Source organism: Schistocerca serialis, chromosome 3, assembly GCF_023864345.2.
Source record: "Schistocerca serialis cubense isolate TAMUIC-IGC-003099 chromosome 3, iqSchSeri2.2, whole genome shotgun sequence".
In the NCBI taxonomy this organism is placed as follows: domain Eukaryota; kingdom Metazoa; phylum Arthropoda; class Insecta; order Orthoptera; family Acrididae; genus Schistocerca; species Schistocerca serialis.
In genome coordinates, this window is record NC_064640.1 from 313,644,004 (window position 1) to 313,659,551 (window position 15,548).

Genomic DNA, 15,548 nt, shown 5'->3' on the forward strand with positions numbered 1-15,548 from the left:
ACAGGTACGCTTTCAGGACTGACTTATTCGAATAGACTCCTCTCACTCTGTTTGTTTGGTTACTTAACTGAACTGATCAATTAATTAATCCATCCCCCTCTGGTGAACCCCCAACCCTCCCCTCCCCTACCTGGAAATTGGCGGCTATGCGCTGGAGAGGAATGATCTCAAGACAGAAAATTCAATTACGTAGCAGAGGATATACTGTTTATTTATAAAAAAAATTCAGTTTGCAGGGAATGGATCTCTCTTGCTCACTATTCTCTGCTGTTTGGGAAGATGCAGGTCTGGGTAAAATACAGCCAAAAGAAGTAATATAATCTATAGCTTTCTTTTATTCCGATCACGCAAGGAATACCGTCTTGAAACAGTCATCATATATAAATACACTGTTAAAAATATTTCAGTCACGAAGCATGCAACGTCTGCTGTCCCCTGTCTGCTGTCCAAAAACCAGTGCCAGCTCGCGCCATGCACCGGTGTCCAAGAGTGTCCACTCGGGTCCCACGAATGACAGATCGGATGTCACGTCAATTCCCGAACAAAAGCATCAGGTGGCAGCAACCCTTTGATACTTGATACCCAGAAAATTTCCGTCGAAACAACTGCTCTCCCTCCCTCTCTCTATCTCGCTCTTTCTCGTCCTGTAGCGTGCTACTGCTGGTCAGATCGAACCGCAAACAAAGCAGCGTTTACCTGATAAACCCCCAGCTGTGGATATCTTGGAAATATTCGCTCACTCTATTAGACTGTACTGAATGACTAATTAATTAAATCGATATCCTTTAAGTGGTACAATTTATTCTTGCTTCCTATTGGTGGATACCAGGATTGGAATATTTGGCGGGATTCGATGCCGCAACGACCCGGTTTCCAAACCCTACTGGATTTCCCCCCCCTTACTTCCTATTGGTGGGAAGGTGGCAGGAAGTCCATACGTTGGAGGTGGATGAAAATTTCAAATTTCAGCTCATTTGCATGGTATGTCTTTAAAGAATTTGTGGGAGGGGTTGGACAGATGCGCGCTCGCAATACAACTATCGCAAACAATATACTGATCAATCAGGAATTTGACGTCGCGATTGGGTTTTTAAAGCACTATAGTATTCCTAAATTGGTTCTCTCCGCGACATTCGAAAGGGCCTACTGCCTAATAGGATGCAGACAACAACAAATACCAATGCAAGACGGAGTCCACAGCGATGTATTGAGAAACACTAAACATGACACACTTAAACCACGATCCAGTCTGCAGTAGTAATTGCCATGGGTTTATGTCTGTGATTGCTGAAACACTCGCTCATCCCGCGGTCTTCCCTCCCTCATGTCCACAACCAGCGCGCCAAACCCTTCATACGCCGCCAACGCCACCGTCGCGATCGCAGCCACAGTCGTGAACGCGTATGTATGCCAGAGTGCACCAACCCCTGCCATGAAGGACATCCGGAGATGATTGGACACACACACGTCCGTTTCTGTCGGGCTCACCCAGCACACTGGTTCTTCGCCAGCCTTTTTGCTGTTGGCAAGACCAGACAGGTCGGCACAATCTTTGTACCCGTCACAGGGTGACGTAATCCATTACTTCCGGTTGCTGAAGCCTCGTGACGGCCCTTTGTAGCCAGCCGCAGTGCGCTGGAAAGCAAGCAGCTGCAGCTTGGACATCTACAGTAGTTCTAAATAATTCCACCCCGACATAGATCAAGCAGTTTAAAAAATCTACTATACCCAATCCGAGGCAACGATGCTGTTGACTATACACCTCGAATTTCTCACGTGAAATCAAGATTTCTCCCTTTCATACGAGTTACAGAAGAAACGGAGGCATACAGATTGCTAAAGCATCGTTGCTTGTTGCGAAAATCTTGTAACAGTGTGGCATAGGGCACATTTTTTCTAAGTACACTACTCGCCATTAAAATTGCTACACCAAGAAGAAATGCAGATGATAAACGGGTATTCATTGAATGTGCTGGCCAGGGCAGCAGTCGAACATTTTCTGTATCCAGAAAGGCCCGTGCACGACCTGCAACATGCGGTCGTGCATTATCCTGCTGAAATGTAGAGTTTCGCAGGGATCGAATGAAGGGTAGAGCCACGGGTCGTAATACATCTGAAATGTAACGTCCACTGTTCAAAGTGCCGTCAAGTCGAACAAGAGGTGACCGAGACGTGTAACCAATGGCACCCCATACCATCACGCCGGGTGATACGCCAGCATGGCGATGACGAATGCACGCTTCCAATGTGCGTTCACCGCGATGTCGCCAAACACGGATGCGACCATCATGATGCTGTAAACAAAACCTCGATTCATCCGAAAAAATGACGTTTTGCCATTCGTGCACCCAGGTTCTTCGTTGAGTACACCATCACAGGCGCTACTGCCTGTGATGCAGCGTCAAGGGTAACCGCAGCCATGGTTTCAGAGCTGATAGTCCATGCTGCTGCAAACGTCGTCGAACTGTTCGTGCAGATGGTTGTTCTTTTGCAAACGTCCCCATCTGTTGACTCAGGGATCGAGACTTGGCTGCACGATCCGTTACAGCCATGCGGATAAGATGCCTGTCATCTCGACTGCTAGTGATACGAGGCCGTTGGGATCCAGCACGGCGTTCCGTATTACCCTCCCGAACCCACCGATTCCATATTCTGTTAACAGTCATTGGATCTCGAACAACGCTAGCAGCAATGTCGCGATACGATAAACTGCAATCGCCATAGGCTACAATCCGACCTTTATCAAAGTCGGAAACGTGATGGTACGCATTTCTCCTCCTTACATGAGGCATCACAACAACGTTTCACCAGGCAACACCGGTCAACTGCTGTTTGTGTATGAGAAATCGGTTGGAAACATTCCTTATGTCAGCACATTGTAGGTGTCGCCACCGGTGCCAACCTTGTGTGAATGCTCTTAAAAGATAATCATTTGCATATCACAGCATCTTCTTCCTGTCGGTTAAATTTCGCGTCTGTAGCACCTCATCTACGTGGTGTAGCAATTTCAATGGCCAGTAGTGTATTTTCTCACCAGGTAGGAAAAAATCTTTTCTTATTTGTTACGTCATGCTTCACAGGACTAGAATATTAAACTCATTCCTGGACCATGACAGAGTGGTATGGTCTACCTCTGTAACATAATGCCTCCTCACTGTAGCCGAGCGGTTCTAGGCGCTACAGTCTGGAACCGCACGACCGCTACGGTCGCGGGTTCGTATCCTGCCTCGGGCATGGGTGTGTGTGATGTTCGTAGGTTAGTTAGGTTTAGGTAGTTCTAAGTTCTAGGGGACTGATGACCTTAGAAGTTAAGTCCCATAGTGCTCAGAGCCATTTGAAACATTTTGCCTCCTCACTTTCGAACTCTCGGTTAAAGTAACCAAATGCCTTGCCACATACGCACTCTCTTAATGTAACAGCATAGAGAAATTGTAAATATCAGATTTATACTGCGCATCACTTTATAAATTCGGTAGAAGATCTGATTTTATTGCAATGGTCGTCTCTCCCCGTGTAGGTGAGAGATTGTAATATCGCTGAAAGATATTGCTCCAGTGTACAAAACGCCAAACCAAGAATCATATCTGCTGTACCGTAGCCATCGCTTTCACCTGCCAGACAGCATGTCACTGAAATCAAATTGAAAGGCTAATTAATTAAATTGATCATGAGAGTCATTTTGCATGGAGAGTAATTTTTCATTTTCAGTAGTCAGATTACACTCACCAGGTAGTTCCAATAGGAATCCCTGGGGGGAAGATGATGTTCTTCCCGAGGAACACTGTTGAGAACCGACATCTGAGCTGACCACAGAAGGATTCTACCATCCAAAAAACATATTTCACTTAAGGACCGCGCCATTAAAAACTCGGTCACAAGAACTATGTTAATGTCATCCTACAAAAATGAAAAGCGATTGCGGTTCTACAGGCACATACAAGTCTCGCTGATAGCGATATACTTTCTGGTAGAAATACTGTCTGCAATTTGGAATCAAGTCTCTCCATTCAGCCACATACCTGCGTTGGGTCCTATGGAGACATCTTTTAATGATTACAGCCACTGGTGAATCATATTCGTGCCACTTTCATATCTCGAAACGAGTCATCTTTTTCTAACCTATCTGCTACAGCAAAACTCCAACATAGGTCTAGACAATCCCTCAGCATCTTGTAACTGTTCCTCAGTATCTGCCCCGCCCTCCCAGCAGCTTCGTCCAGTTGATCGTCCCAATTTAGGTCGGGACTGAGCAGAAATTGGAAATTTGTGGTAAGGTCTTACAGGACCAATCTGCAGAGGTCATCGGTCCCTAAGCCGACACACTACTTAATCTAGTAGACAATACACACACCGATGCCCTTGGGAGAACTCGAACCTCCGACGGGGGGAGCCGCACGGACCGTGACAAGGCGCCCTAGGCAAGGCGCTTGTGTGCTGGCATTGAGCATGTGTGATTATCCTATTAAATTTACAGGTATTGATCCACTGGAACAGGTGACTAGTGATCGAAGTCGCATGCACAGACCAGTGTAAAGTTTCATTGGCTGTACTGAAGCTGTAGAGCGATATATCTACCACCTTATGCATCCCATGGCCGTCTTTTTTGACCACTCGACGGAAATGGGACGTTTTTGTGATAACGCCGCCAATGGTGTACAATGTGTAAGGCCAGCACCAAAACGAAGCTATGTCCTGCAAAACGAGGTAGTGTAAAAGACAGTACGGGAACTGGAAGAAGTACGATGGTTTTGCTACTGCATTGCTGTGTGTCTCCAAACTACATATAGGTACTGCAGTCCGAAGGAGATCTGCATCCCTCAAGGTGCATTCATGTCTGTCTCTCACTAGAGGTTCGAGTCCTCTCTTGAGCATGGATGTGTGTGTTGTTCTTAGCGTAAGTTAGTTTAAGTAGTGTATAAGTGTAGGGACCAATGACCTCAGCAGTTTGGTCCTTTAGGAATTCACACACATTTGAACATTTCACGTCTCTCACCCAAACATTCCATCATTGTTATTTTGTACCATCCAACAGAGAAAAAATTCAAACTATAAAAGCTCCACTAACTTCATCCAACAGAGAACTTATAAGATTTTACCGCATCTCACTCTTTTGATAGATCAAAAACAGATACTGTCTGTGTGCTGGCATTGAGCATGTGTGATGATCCTATTAAATATACAGGTATTGATCCACTGGAACAGGTGACCAGTGATCGAAGTTGCATGCAGAGACCGGTGTAAAGTTTCATTGGCTGTACAGTAGGAGGACCATATCCCAGAGACCCTCAGTCGCAAGAGAGGGTCCCAGTTTTGTTGTCTGATACATTTTTTTTTTTTCTGGTGGAACACGTCCAAGGAGTATATTACTACAGCTTTGTGTATCACCATACATTTTGTTTTTTCCACCGTGACTTCGCGGTCTGTGTCAAGTTCTAAACTGACATTAACATGTATTGATCCAAATTAACGAAACCATTGAAGATGTGAGATAATGCACTCAAGTGTCTACAACCTTAGGCAACTAACTAAAATGGCAACAATAGTTACTATATTTTGTATTAGGAAGGGAAATTACTTAGCATTTCGCTCATCAAACTCTGACTTAGTGTGTAAACAAGAACTAAATAAATCTCTCATAACACCATGAGCCTCTTCTAGAACACACAAATTCGTCTTTAAACTCCAACAGAGGTTCTGTATATTGATACTTTTGAAGAAAAGTTACAGACCCTCGGATCCGAAAACGTGACTGTCTAAAATGACTTTGGTGTGTAAAATTTAAGAACGAAAGTAACTTCCATATAATGTGTCACTTCAAGTAACATAGCTCGATGAAACTTGAACCATTCATAGAAAGAACTACTGCAGTATAGAAGAGAAGGTAAGTAAAAGAAGTACGCAATGAGACTAACAAAAATGACAATGTTATGCAAAGAGAATACACTACTGGCCATTACAATTGCTATACCAAGAAGAAATGCAGATGATAAATGGGTATTCATTGGACAAATATATTATACTAGAACTGACATGTGATTACATTTTCACGCAGTTTGGGTGCATAGATCCTGAATAATCAGTACCCAGAACAACCACCTCTGGCCGTACTAACGGCCTTGATACGCCTGGGCATTGAGTCAAACAGAGCTTGGATGGCGTGTACAAGTACAGCTGCCTATGCAGCTTCAACACGATACCACAGTACATCAAGAGTAGTGACTGGCGTATTGTGACGAGCCAGTTGCTCGGCCACCATTGACCAGACGTTTTCAATTGGTGAGAGATCTGGAGAGTGTTCTGCCCAGGGCAGCAGTCGAACATTTTCTGTATCCAGAAAGGCCCATACAGGACCTGCAACATGCAGTCGTGCATTATCCTGCTGAAATGTAGGGTTTCGAAGGGATCGAATGAAGGGTAGAGCCACGGGTCGTAACACATCTGAAATGTAACGTCCACTGTTCAAAGTGCCGTCAATGCGAACAAGAGGTGACCGAGACGTGTAACCAATGGCACCCCATACCACCACGCCGGGTGATACGCCAGTAAGGCGATGAATACACGCTTCCAATGTGCGTTCACCGCGATGTCGCCAAACACGGATTCATCCGAAAAAATGACGTTTTGCCATTCGTGCACCCAGGTTCGTCGTTGAGTACACCACCGCAGGCGCTCCTGTTTGTGATGCAGCGTCAAGGGTAACAGCAGCCGTGGTCTCCGAGCTGACAGTCCATGCTGCTGCAAACGTCGTCGAACTGTTCGTGCAGATGGTTGTTGTCTTGCAAACGTCCCCTGTTGACTCAGGGATCGAGACTTGGCTGCACGATCCGTTACAGCCATGCGGATACGATGCCTGTCATCTCGACTGCTAGTGATACGAGGCCGTTGGGATCCAGCACGGCGTTCCGTACTACCCTCCTTAACCCACCGATTCCATATTCTGCTAACCGTCATTGGATCTCGACCAACGCTAGCAGCAATGTCGCGATACGATAAACCGCAATGGTGATAGGCTACAATCCGACCTTTATCAAAGTCGGAAAAGTGATGGTACGCATTTCTCCTCCTTACATGAGGCATCACAACAACGTTTCACCAGGTAACACCGGTCAACTGCTGTTTGTGTATGAGAAATCGGTTGGAAACTTTGCTCATGTCAGCACGTTGTAGGTGTCGCCACCGCCGCCAACCTTGTGTGAACGCTCTGAAAAGCTAGTCATTTGCATATCACAGCATCTTCTTCCTGTCGGTTAAATTTCGCGTCTGTAGCACGTCATCTTCGTGGTCTACCAATGTTAATGGCCAGTAGTGTAATTACTTCCAAGCCACGGCGATTCATGATGCTCCCCTGGACACTACAAACGGCCGGACATGGTACTCATGAGAGATTGTGATCAGCATCGACGGCAATGCATCCTCTACAACGTACTTCCGTACTGGTGACAAGGTTGGTAAGGAGTTCTTGCAACACGGTGTTCCATTTCTCAACCACCGCGTTTGACAAATGCTGCAAATGCTGAGTGGTCCTTGGTGCATGTGCACACAATGCAATACGTCTCTCCAGCGCGTTCCAAACGTGCTTGATGGGATTTAAGTAAGGGCAGGTTTATTCGGCGAATATCCTCTCCTTCCAATACCTCCTCCACCTTTGCTGTTCCATGCGTTCGCGCATTGTCATCCATAAAAATTTAGTCAGGGTCGAATGCACCCCTGAAAAGAAGTAGTACAGTGTCACATTAACGTTGATCGGTGAGTGCACCGCGGTCAAAAATTTGGTGGTCAGTATGCCCATGCAGCATTATGCCTCCCCACACCATAACACCTGAACCATCAAAACGATCATGTTCGACAATGACGGTCGTACCCACACATGGGGATGAGTGGGAACACATAACGTGCCGAGCGCAAGTGAATATGGTTAAAATGGCTCTGAGAACTATGGGACTTAACTTCTGAGGTCATCAGTCCCCTAGACTTAGAACTACTTAAACCTAACTTACCTAAGGACATCACACACATCCATGCCCGAGGCAGGATTCGAACCTGTGACCATAGCAGCAGCGTGGTTCCGGACTGAAGCGCCTAGAACCCCTCGGCCACAACGGCCGGCAGTGCATATGGCGTGATGTAGTTTTCATCGTTGCATAACAGCTCACCATAGAGTCGTAATGTCACTTTCCCATTGCTTTAAGTGAACCTATACACGAGACGCAAATTGATCATCTCTTCATCAGGAAACCTGTCCATATTGCTGTGTATTACTATTAACAGACCCGAGACACAACCGAGCATTAGCGAAATCGGACTGTTGTTAACAGCAAGTATTATGAGTGAATGGACAAAGTTTATTTCCAAACAAGACACATCGCGCATATCGTCGACATTTGTACTGCTGTGCAGATATTTTATGTCTTATACAAAGATAAATGGGAGTATAAAAATGAACAAAATGCAATTACTCTGCAACAAGCCTTCGGCGACCACGGGTCATTTATACCAAAATACTCAGAAAATTTCTCTGAAGAACAACCTTTGAAATTTTTCGGTGGAATTGTGTTTCACCTTATGTACCTTCGAGGGCGTGCTAAAGAGTAACGCCTCTGAATTTTTTCTTCTGTTCCCAGTATCGGTTGAGGTATTTCATGCCATGCATATTATGTGGTCGACTTTACCGCTTCGTTTTCTCAAGTTGCAACCCTCTGCTGCTAGAGGGCTCCGAATTGTAGCATGTAACGTCGCAATTTGTAACTATGTCGTTGCGCGAGAAACAGCGTGCTGTAATCCAGTTTCTAAGCGCAGAAAACGCACCTCCAATTTAAAACCATTGAAGAATGAAAGCTGTTTACGGTGATGATCGTGTCGACATCGGTAATGACGTTGGATTGTTCGTACTCGTAATGAAGGAAATTGTGATGCTAATCTCAACGTGTGTGACAGAGCTCGGAGTGGACGATAGCATACGGCAACCGACGAGACTCATCGGAATCGGGTTCAAGACCGTGCCACCAGCAGACTAAGTTGTGTTCATAGTGTTCTGTTATGTTCAAGGTGTGGTGCATTTGGAATTCATGCCTAAAGGCGTCACCATGAACTCTTAGGTACTGCGAGAATCTCAGAAAAGTAAGCTCCTATGAGACCAAACTGCTGAGGTCATCAGTCCCTAGGCTTACACACAACTTAATTTAACTAAAACGAAGTTACGTTAAGGACAACACACACACCCATGCCCGAGGGAGGACTCGAACCTCCGACGGGGTGAGCCGCGCGAAGTGTGGCAAAGAGCCTCAGATCGCGCGGCTGGAAAACTGAAAGCACGAATTCGAAGAGTTTGTCCACACATGGAGCACGTTCTCCTTCAGCATGACAATGCCAGGCCACACACGATCACTGCGACATCTACAACAGTTCGACGCCTTGGGCTCACTGTCATCGATCGTCCTCGCACATTGTCCTTGATCAACCCTCCCTGCAGCACCAATCTTACCCAAGGCACCCTTCCAAAAGCACAAGATCTCTCCAGACAAGTAGGTGTCGAGCAGGATAGTCTTTATCGGTGGATAGTAGACATGAGAGTGTTGTCGTAATATAACAGATGGTTAAGAAGAAATGTATGGTTTATACATGATGGAGCTCCAGACAGATGGAGTTTGAAACATTTCACGTACATCAGCCATGCTATCAATTCTGAAGAATTATTCATCCCCCTGTTTGGAGTCAGTACCAGGAAGGTACCAGCATAAGAGAAATGATTGTAGAGCATAAACACACACTCGTATTGTTACGTGGTCCTGCTTCTAAAAATGCTATATTGTTAATGGTATATGGTTCCTTGAGTATAAGTTGTGCAGAATGCAATGCTCTTAATACTCTAATGTGGGATATATTTGTCCAGCATCAGACATACAATCACCCTGCAAGCTTCCTACCCCAATCACTATGGTGACAATCTTTAAAATGATAAAACTACTTCCTTCTACACTATTCTGTTGTTCTACATTGGCATCATCAGTGTATATTCACCGCTTGAGCAGCTTATTAACCAACTTAAATGAAGTCCAGAGACAGCTGTTCTGTCTCTTAGGAAATGAAGTCCAGAGACAGCTGTTCTGTCTCTTAGGAAATTAATGGATTTTATATGTCTTTTTAAGTCGGAAATGTACGTACCCTTAATCACACTTCTCGCATTAGTCACTCTTATAATTAGGAGTAGTATTGGTTTTGATGCAGGCGGCAATGTCTAACTAGGAAATAGAGTGAGTAATAACCAACACGAATATTTTCGATAGCTGATACATTGAGGATCCACCACACCCTGCTGCACGAAAATACACATGAAGAAGCAGCAATTTCTTACGAGAGACTAAGCACCACAATCAGTAGCCAAAGCAGATGTAACTGTCTTAATGCCCCGGCCTGGGTGGCCGAGCGGTTCTAGGCGCTACAGTCTGGATCCGCGCGACCGCTACAGTCGCAGGTTCGAATCCTGCTTCGGGCATGGATGTGTGTGCTGTCTTTAGGTTAGTTAGGTTTAAGTAGTTCTAAGTTCTGGGGGACTGATGACCTCATAAGTTAAGTCCCATAGCGCTCAGACCCATTTGAACCATTTTTTTTTGTCTTAATGCTGTTTACAATAGCACCACTGCAGCTCCGCTAGTATTTCCTTTGCACAAAGAAGTCCTGGTCTGAAGTTAGGTAGTTTTGCTCATGTGTAGGATAACATAGCAATTTCGTCCTAAAACCATATCTCTCGAGTACACCACCCTTACACTATTAAAGGTGATACATGTGGCATCGGTACACTCTCCTACGGAAGACTCTAGGGAATGGCTTAAGTGTGATAAAGACATTGATTCTTCTCCTTAATACTTAGGGAATAATACTGTTTGTGAGAACGAGCCATAACTCGGTAATATCTATATTCGGCTGCATGTGTGACAACACAGTTATGGATTGGGATACATATGTTTTGCATGCATTAATACAGCGACTCTATGTAATACGTATGTACCCTCTGCTGAAATATGTGTTATGAAAACCCGCATAGTTTACAGGGGGACGGGAAGGTTTAAAAGTGAATGCAGCCAGAGCATAATTTTTAAGCTCTTCTCGATCTTGAGTGTCTGGGTTCCCGCAATTCACCTCAGTTCCCTGCTTTTCATGCTACTTTTTCTCTAATTTTATGTATTCTCAGTAAATTTACGTAATTTTGCACGTTTTTTCGCGGTTTTACATTTTTCGTCGTATTTCCTCAATTTTACGTATTTCCCATTAATTTGTTGTAATTATACCAGGTTTTTCTCGATGTTTACCAATTTTAAGTCATTTTTTCATGTTTTTTTTTTATATTTTTCATTATGTAATATGGTCATATTACCGGCATACCCATGTGTCGTTTGATATTATGCGAGGATATTTGCGTGTCCTACGCAGCAGTCTACTAAAAAATCCTAAGAATTCCCCTCTTCCCGATGATCTACATGCATTCGTTTTGGATAGTGAGATCATGAAAAGTATAGTAACACTCGCCTTGTACCTAGATGAGGCTCAACGAGTGGTGCAGATTGGAAACTTGTAGTCTGGAAAATATATGTACTGCTACGGCACATCAGAGAGCTTGTCTGCGAACTCATGTAGCGACACGCTTGATGCCAACTCAAAAGTCTGGCACAGTTCTACACATTATCTGACTTTCACTCCACTGTTTTGAGATCTGCAACAGGGAGTTGACATGTGTACTGAGTTGATTTCTGCAACTGCTCTGATATTTTTTCTCATAAGTGTATGCTCCTTTTGCTTACCAGATGAGCTTCACTACTTTTGTTTACACCTTCCAACTCTGATACGCCCCCACAACCATGTCAGGACCTCTACCAACTGTAGATATCGGATAATTTTTTTTATCTTAGTTATTAGTTATTCGTTAGTTGACAGCGTGTCGACAGCACTTACAAGGGAACCTCCCCATCGCACCCCCCTCAGATTTAGTTATAAGTTGGCACAGTGGATAGGCCTTGATAAACTGAACACAGATCAATTGAGAAAACAGGAAGAAGTTGTGTGGAACTGTGAAAAAATAAGCAAAATATACAAACTGAGTAGCCCATGGGCGACATAGGCAATATCATGGAAACATTTAGCTGCAGAAGGAGAGGTCCTTGGTTCAAGTCTCCCCATCAAGTGACAATTTTACTTTCTTTATTTTTGCATAGTTATTATCTGTCCGTTCGTTCATTGACGTCTCTGTTCACTGTAATAAGTTTAGTGTCTGTGTTTTGCGACCGCATCGCAAAACCGTGCGATTAGTAGACGAAAGGACGTGCCTCTCCAATGGGAACCGAAAACATTTGATCGCAAGGTCATAGGTCAACCGATTCCTCCACAGGAAAACACATCTCATATATTCTATACGACACTGGTGACGGCATGTGCATCATATGACAGGAATATGTTGTCGACCCACCTAACTTGTACACTTGGCGAATGGGTAAAAGATTCTTCTACCTTGCCCGATTTAGGTTTTCTTGTGAATGTGATAATCACTCCAAAAAAGTGATGAAAACATAAGAGTTTGTTACATAAACTGAAAATAAAAAATTAAACTTTTCACTCGATGGAAGATTTGAACCAAGGACCTGTCGTTCCGCAGCTGCTCACGTTACCACGAGACCATGGCGCTCATGCGTTTCCGCCGTCCTTGATGTTGCCTATCTTCCCATGAACTACTCAGTTTGTATTTTTGGTTATTTTTTCACAGTTCCACACAACTTCTTCCTGTTTTGTCAGTTGATCTGTGTTCAGTTTTTCAAGGTCTATCCACTGTGTCAACTTATAACTAAATCTGAGGGGGGTGCGATGGGGAGGTTCCCTTGTTAGCATCCTGCTATGTGAGAGTTCCCCTTCTCCCTATCTAGAGAGTGCTCATCCCTGGCAGCATACTTTATAGACGAACAGTTAGCAAGTTATGCATTAGAACCACAACTGTCTGTCATTCACAGCTCTACACATATACAATTATGCATGCATATTAATCGCGAAGTCTCGATTTCAATCACTTATACGTTATCTGCGACTGTGCTAAAGACCTGCAAAGAGCGAAAAACTCGTCGCAAAACGATTCTGTATCGGATGTAAGCACATTTAAATTCATCCTACTAAAGAGCATAACATCTTCGATGCAAGTTATATTACCGATACTTGGTAACAATATTGTCTGGATTCTCCAGTACTAACAACAAACCAAGGCATCCCGTAGTGCCTATTACACCCCTTTTATACCCTTAAAGATCCACGATGATGGCACGTCATCATCCCAGTTCCACTATTTTGTGTGCTAGGTATCCTTTGGAAGGATGGAGACAGTCCTTCGTGAATATTATTCTTGTAATCATCTGGGGGTTGAGATGGGCGTGGCTGGGGAGGGGGTAATTAATTGATCACTTTAATTAATTTGCAGATCGATTTGACATAAAAATTGCGCTCGTGCTCCCATCTCCCTACTAGTAATGTCATTAGCCAATCTTAGCACTTATATTCTTTTAGCATGAATTTTAATCCCTCTCCTGAACCCATCTTCTATTTACATCATTGCTTCTTCGATGTAAAGGTTGAATATAAGGGGAGAAAGGCTGTATTCCTGTCTTATACTCTTTTAAATCCGAGCACTTCGTTCTTGGCCTCCCATTCTTATTGTTCCTTCTTGGTTGTTATACATATTGTATATTACCAATCTTTATATGAAGGTAGTATCTGTTCCCGAAAGAACAGTTACCGTTTATGACCATGCAGCTTTTGCTAGAATGAAATGATAATTAAATGGACACCCTAGCTGCAAACAGGCGTTGATATACTTCATTGGGGACATGTTGAAAACGTGTGCCCCGACCGGGACTCGAACCCAGGATCTCCTGCTTACATGGCAGATGCTCTATCCATCTGAGCCACCAAGGGCACAGAGGACAGTGCACCTGCAAGGACTTATCCCTTGCATGCTCCCCGTGAGCCCCACATTCTCAACATGTCCACACCACTACATTCGTAGTGCTCCTAATAGATGTTTGCCCATCATACTCATTACTATTATTACATTCCCCTACTAGTGGATGACAGATGTCCAAGCATGTTCGAATATGTAAGAGACAGCCAGAACGTTCGCGACTATATAGTTAAATTCCAGACATAAAGTACAGCTTAAAGTTTATTTCATTTTATTTGTTTAACAAGAGAGTTTTGAGATGCTTATTTTAGTGACGTCAATGAGCTGAGAGCAGTGGTTGGTTCTTGCTAGACTTTGGCGCGAGCCGCGCCCTGAAAGTCAGTTCTGATTGGCCGTAATTCTGTACAGCCAATAAGAAGTGAGACGGTTTGCCACTTAACGCATGAGATAGAGGTGCTTGTAGAGGCAGAGAGAAGAAGGAAGTGGTGGACTAGCTTTCGAAGGAGCTGGTCATGCTGAAAGTGTTCGAACGCATTATGTGTAAAATGAAGTGATATTGTGACTTCCGCGTTTTGGTACAGTGATAAAGGTAGCTGGTGTTTACCATTAACTATTTGTGAAATTTTAAGAGTCGAGAGATATTTTGTTCTGGAGAAAAATCACGTGTGTAAACTTTGAACTAAAAGCGTGGCGGTGCTAAGTAAATTTTTTTTATTGAGTATTTATGGCGAGCAAAAACTTTATTTAAAGACAACTACTGAACGCCGAGTGCAAAAGTAAATAGCAGGTTATTGACTGTGTTACTCTCGTAAATGATTTCGGAATTGGATAGGAAAAGTTCTGGCTGTTTGAGTGTGACGAGGACTGTGAAAAGGAACTTTAAAGATTTGAACACATGTGGGCTGATGATCTTGCTTAATAGCAATAAAAAAAATCCTAATGCAAGTTTAAGAGAACCTTTGAACTTATAAATTTGAACAGCAACCCATTTCCGATTTATTCTTTAGAGTTTACAAGACTATTTACAGCTTTTGGACTTATAGCGGCCTCCAACGTCTAGTTATGAAATCTCAGTTTCTTCAACACTGCTTTTCTGAGATCTCTTAAGTAGCTGCAGTCAGGAGTTGTGTGTGCAGTTCTGCAGCAGTATCGAGGTAGGTGGACAATTTATGTTGCAGAATGGCCGTCGATGAGCGAAAGAGCGCGTTGTCACAGTACCACTATTATACATTTCTTTTCCTGTTCATTCGCAAATAGATCGAAGGAAAAACGAATGTCTGTGTGCTTCCGTATGAGCCCTAATTTCTCATAGGTTATCTTTGTAGTTCCTAAGTGAAATCCGATAGTTAGTAACAATTTAAAGGTAATAAAACTGGAGAAGTTTTTATCGTGAATTTAAGTACCTGTAATAAGAGTGACAGTAGGAATGACTTGATAGGAAATCTCCTGCGCTTAATAGATAGAAAAAACAGGTGCAAAATATTGGAAAGCAGCTGAGTGTGCTAGGTGTAATGAGATGCGATAAATCTCACACTTTAAACAGTGTTTTGTGGGTCCTGGCTGTTTTTGGAGATCAAAGATGTACTGGTTGAGGTGGATTTGGTATCAGAGTGTGCCA

At 43.7% G+C, this 15,548-nt stretch overlaps 1 non-coding gene across 1 annotated transcript; it reads right to left on the reverse strand.

The window, feature by feature from the left end:
• Nucleotides 1-13,870: 13,870 nt before the first annotated feature.
• On the reverse strand, nt 13,871-13,945 carry Trnat-ugu (transfer RNA threonine (anticodon UGU)). Its single transcript has one exon. It is a non-coding gene; the product is annotated as a tRNA-Thr (tRNA).
• Nucleotides 13,946-15,548: the final 1,603 nt, after the last annotated feature.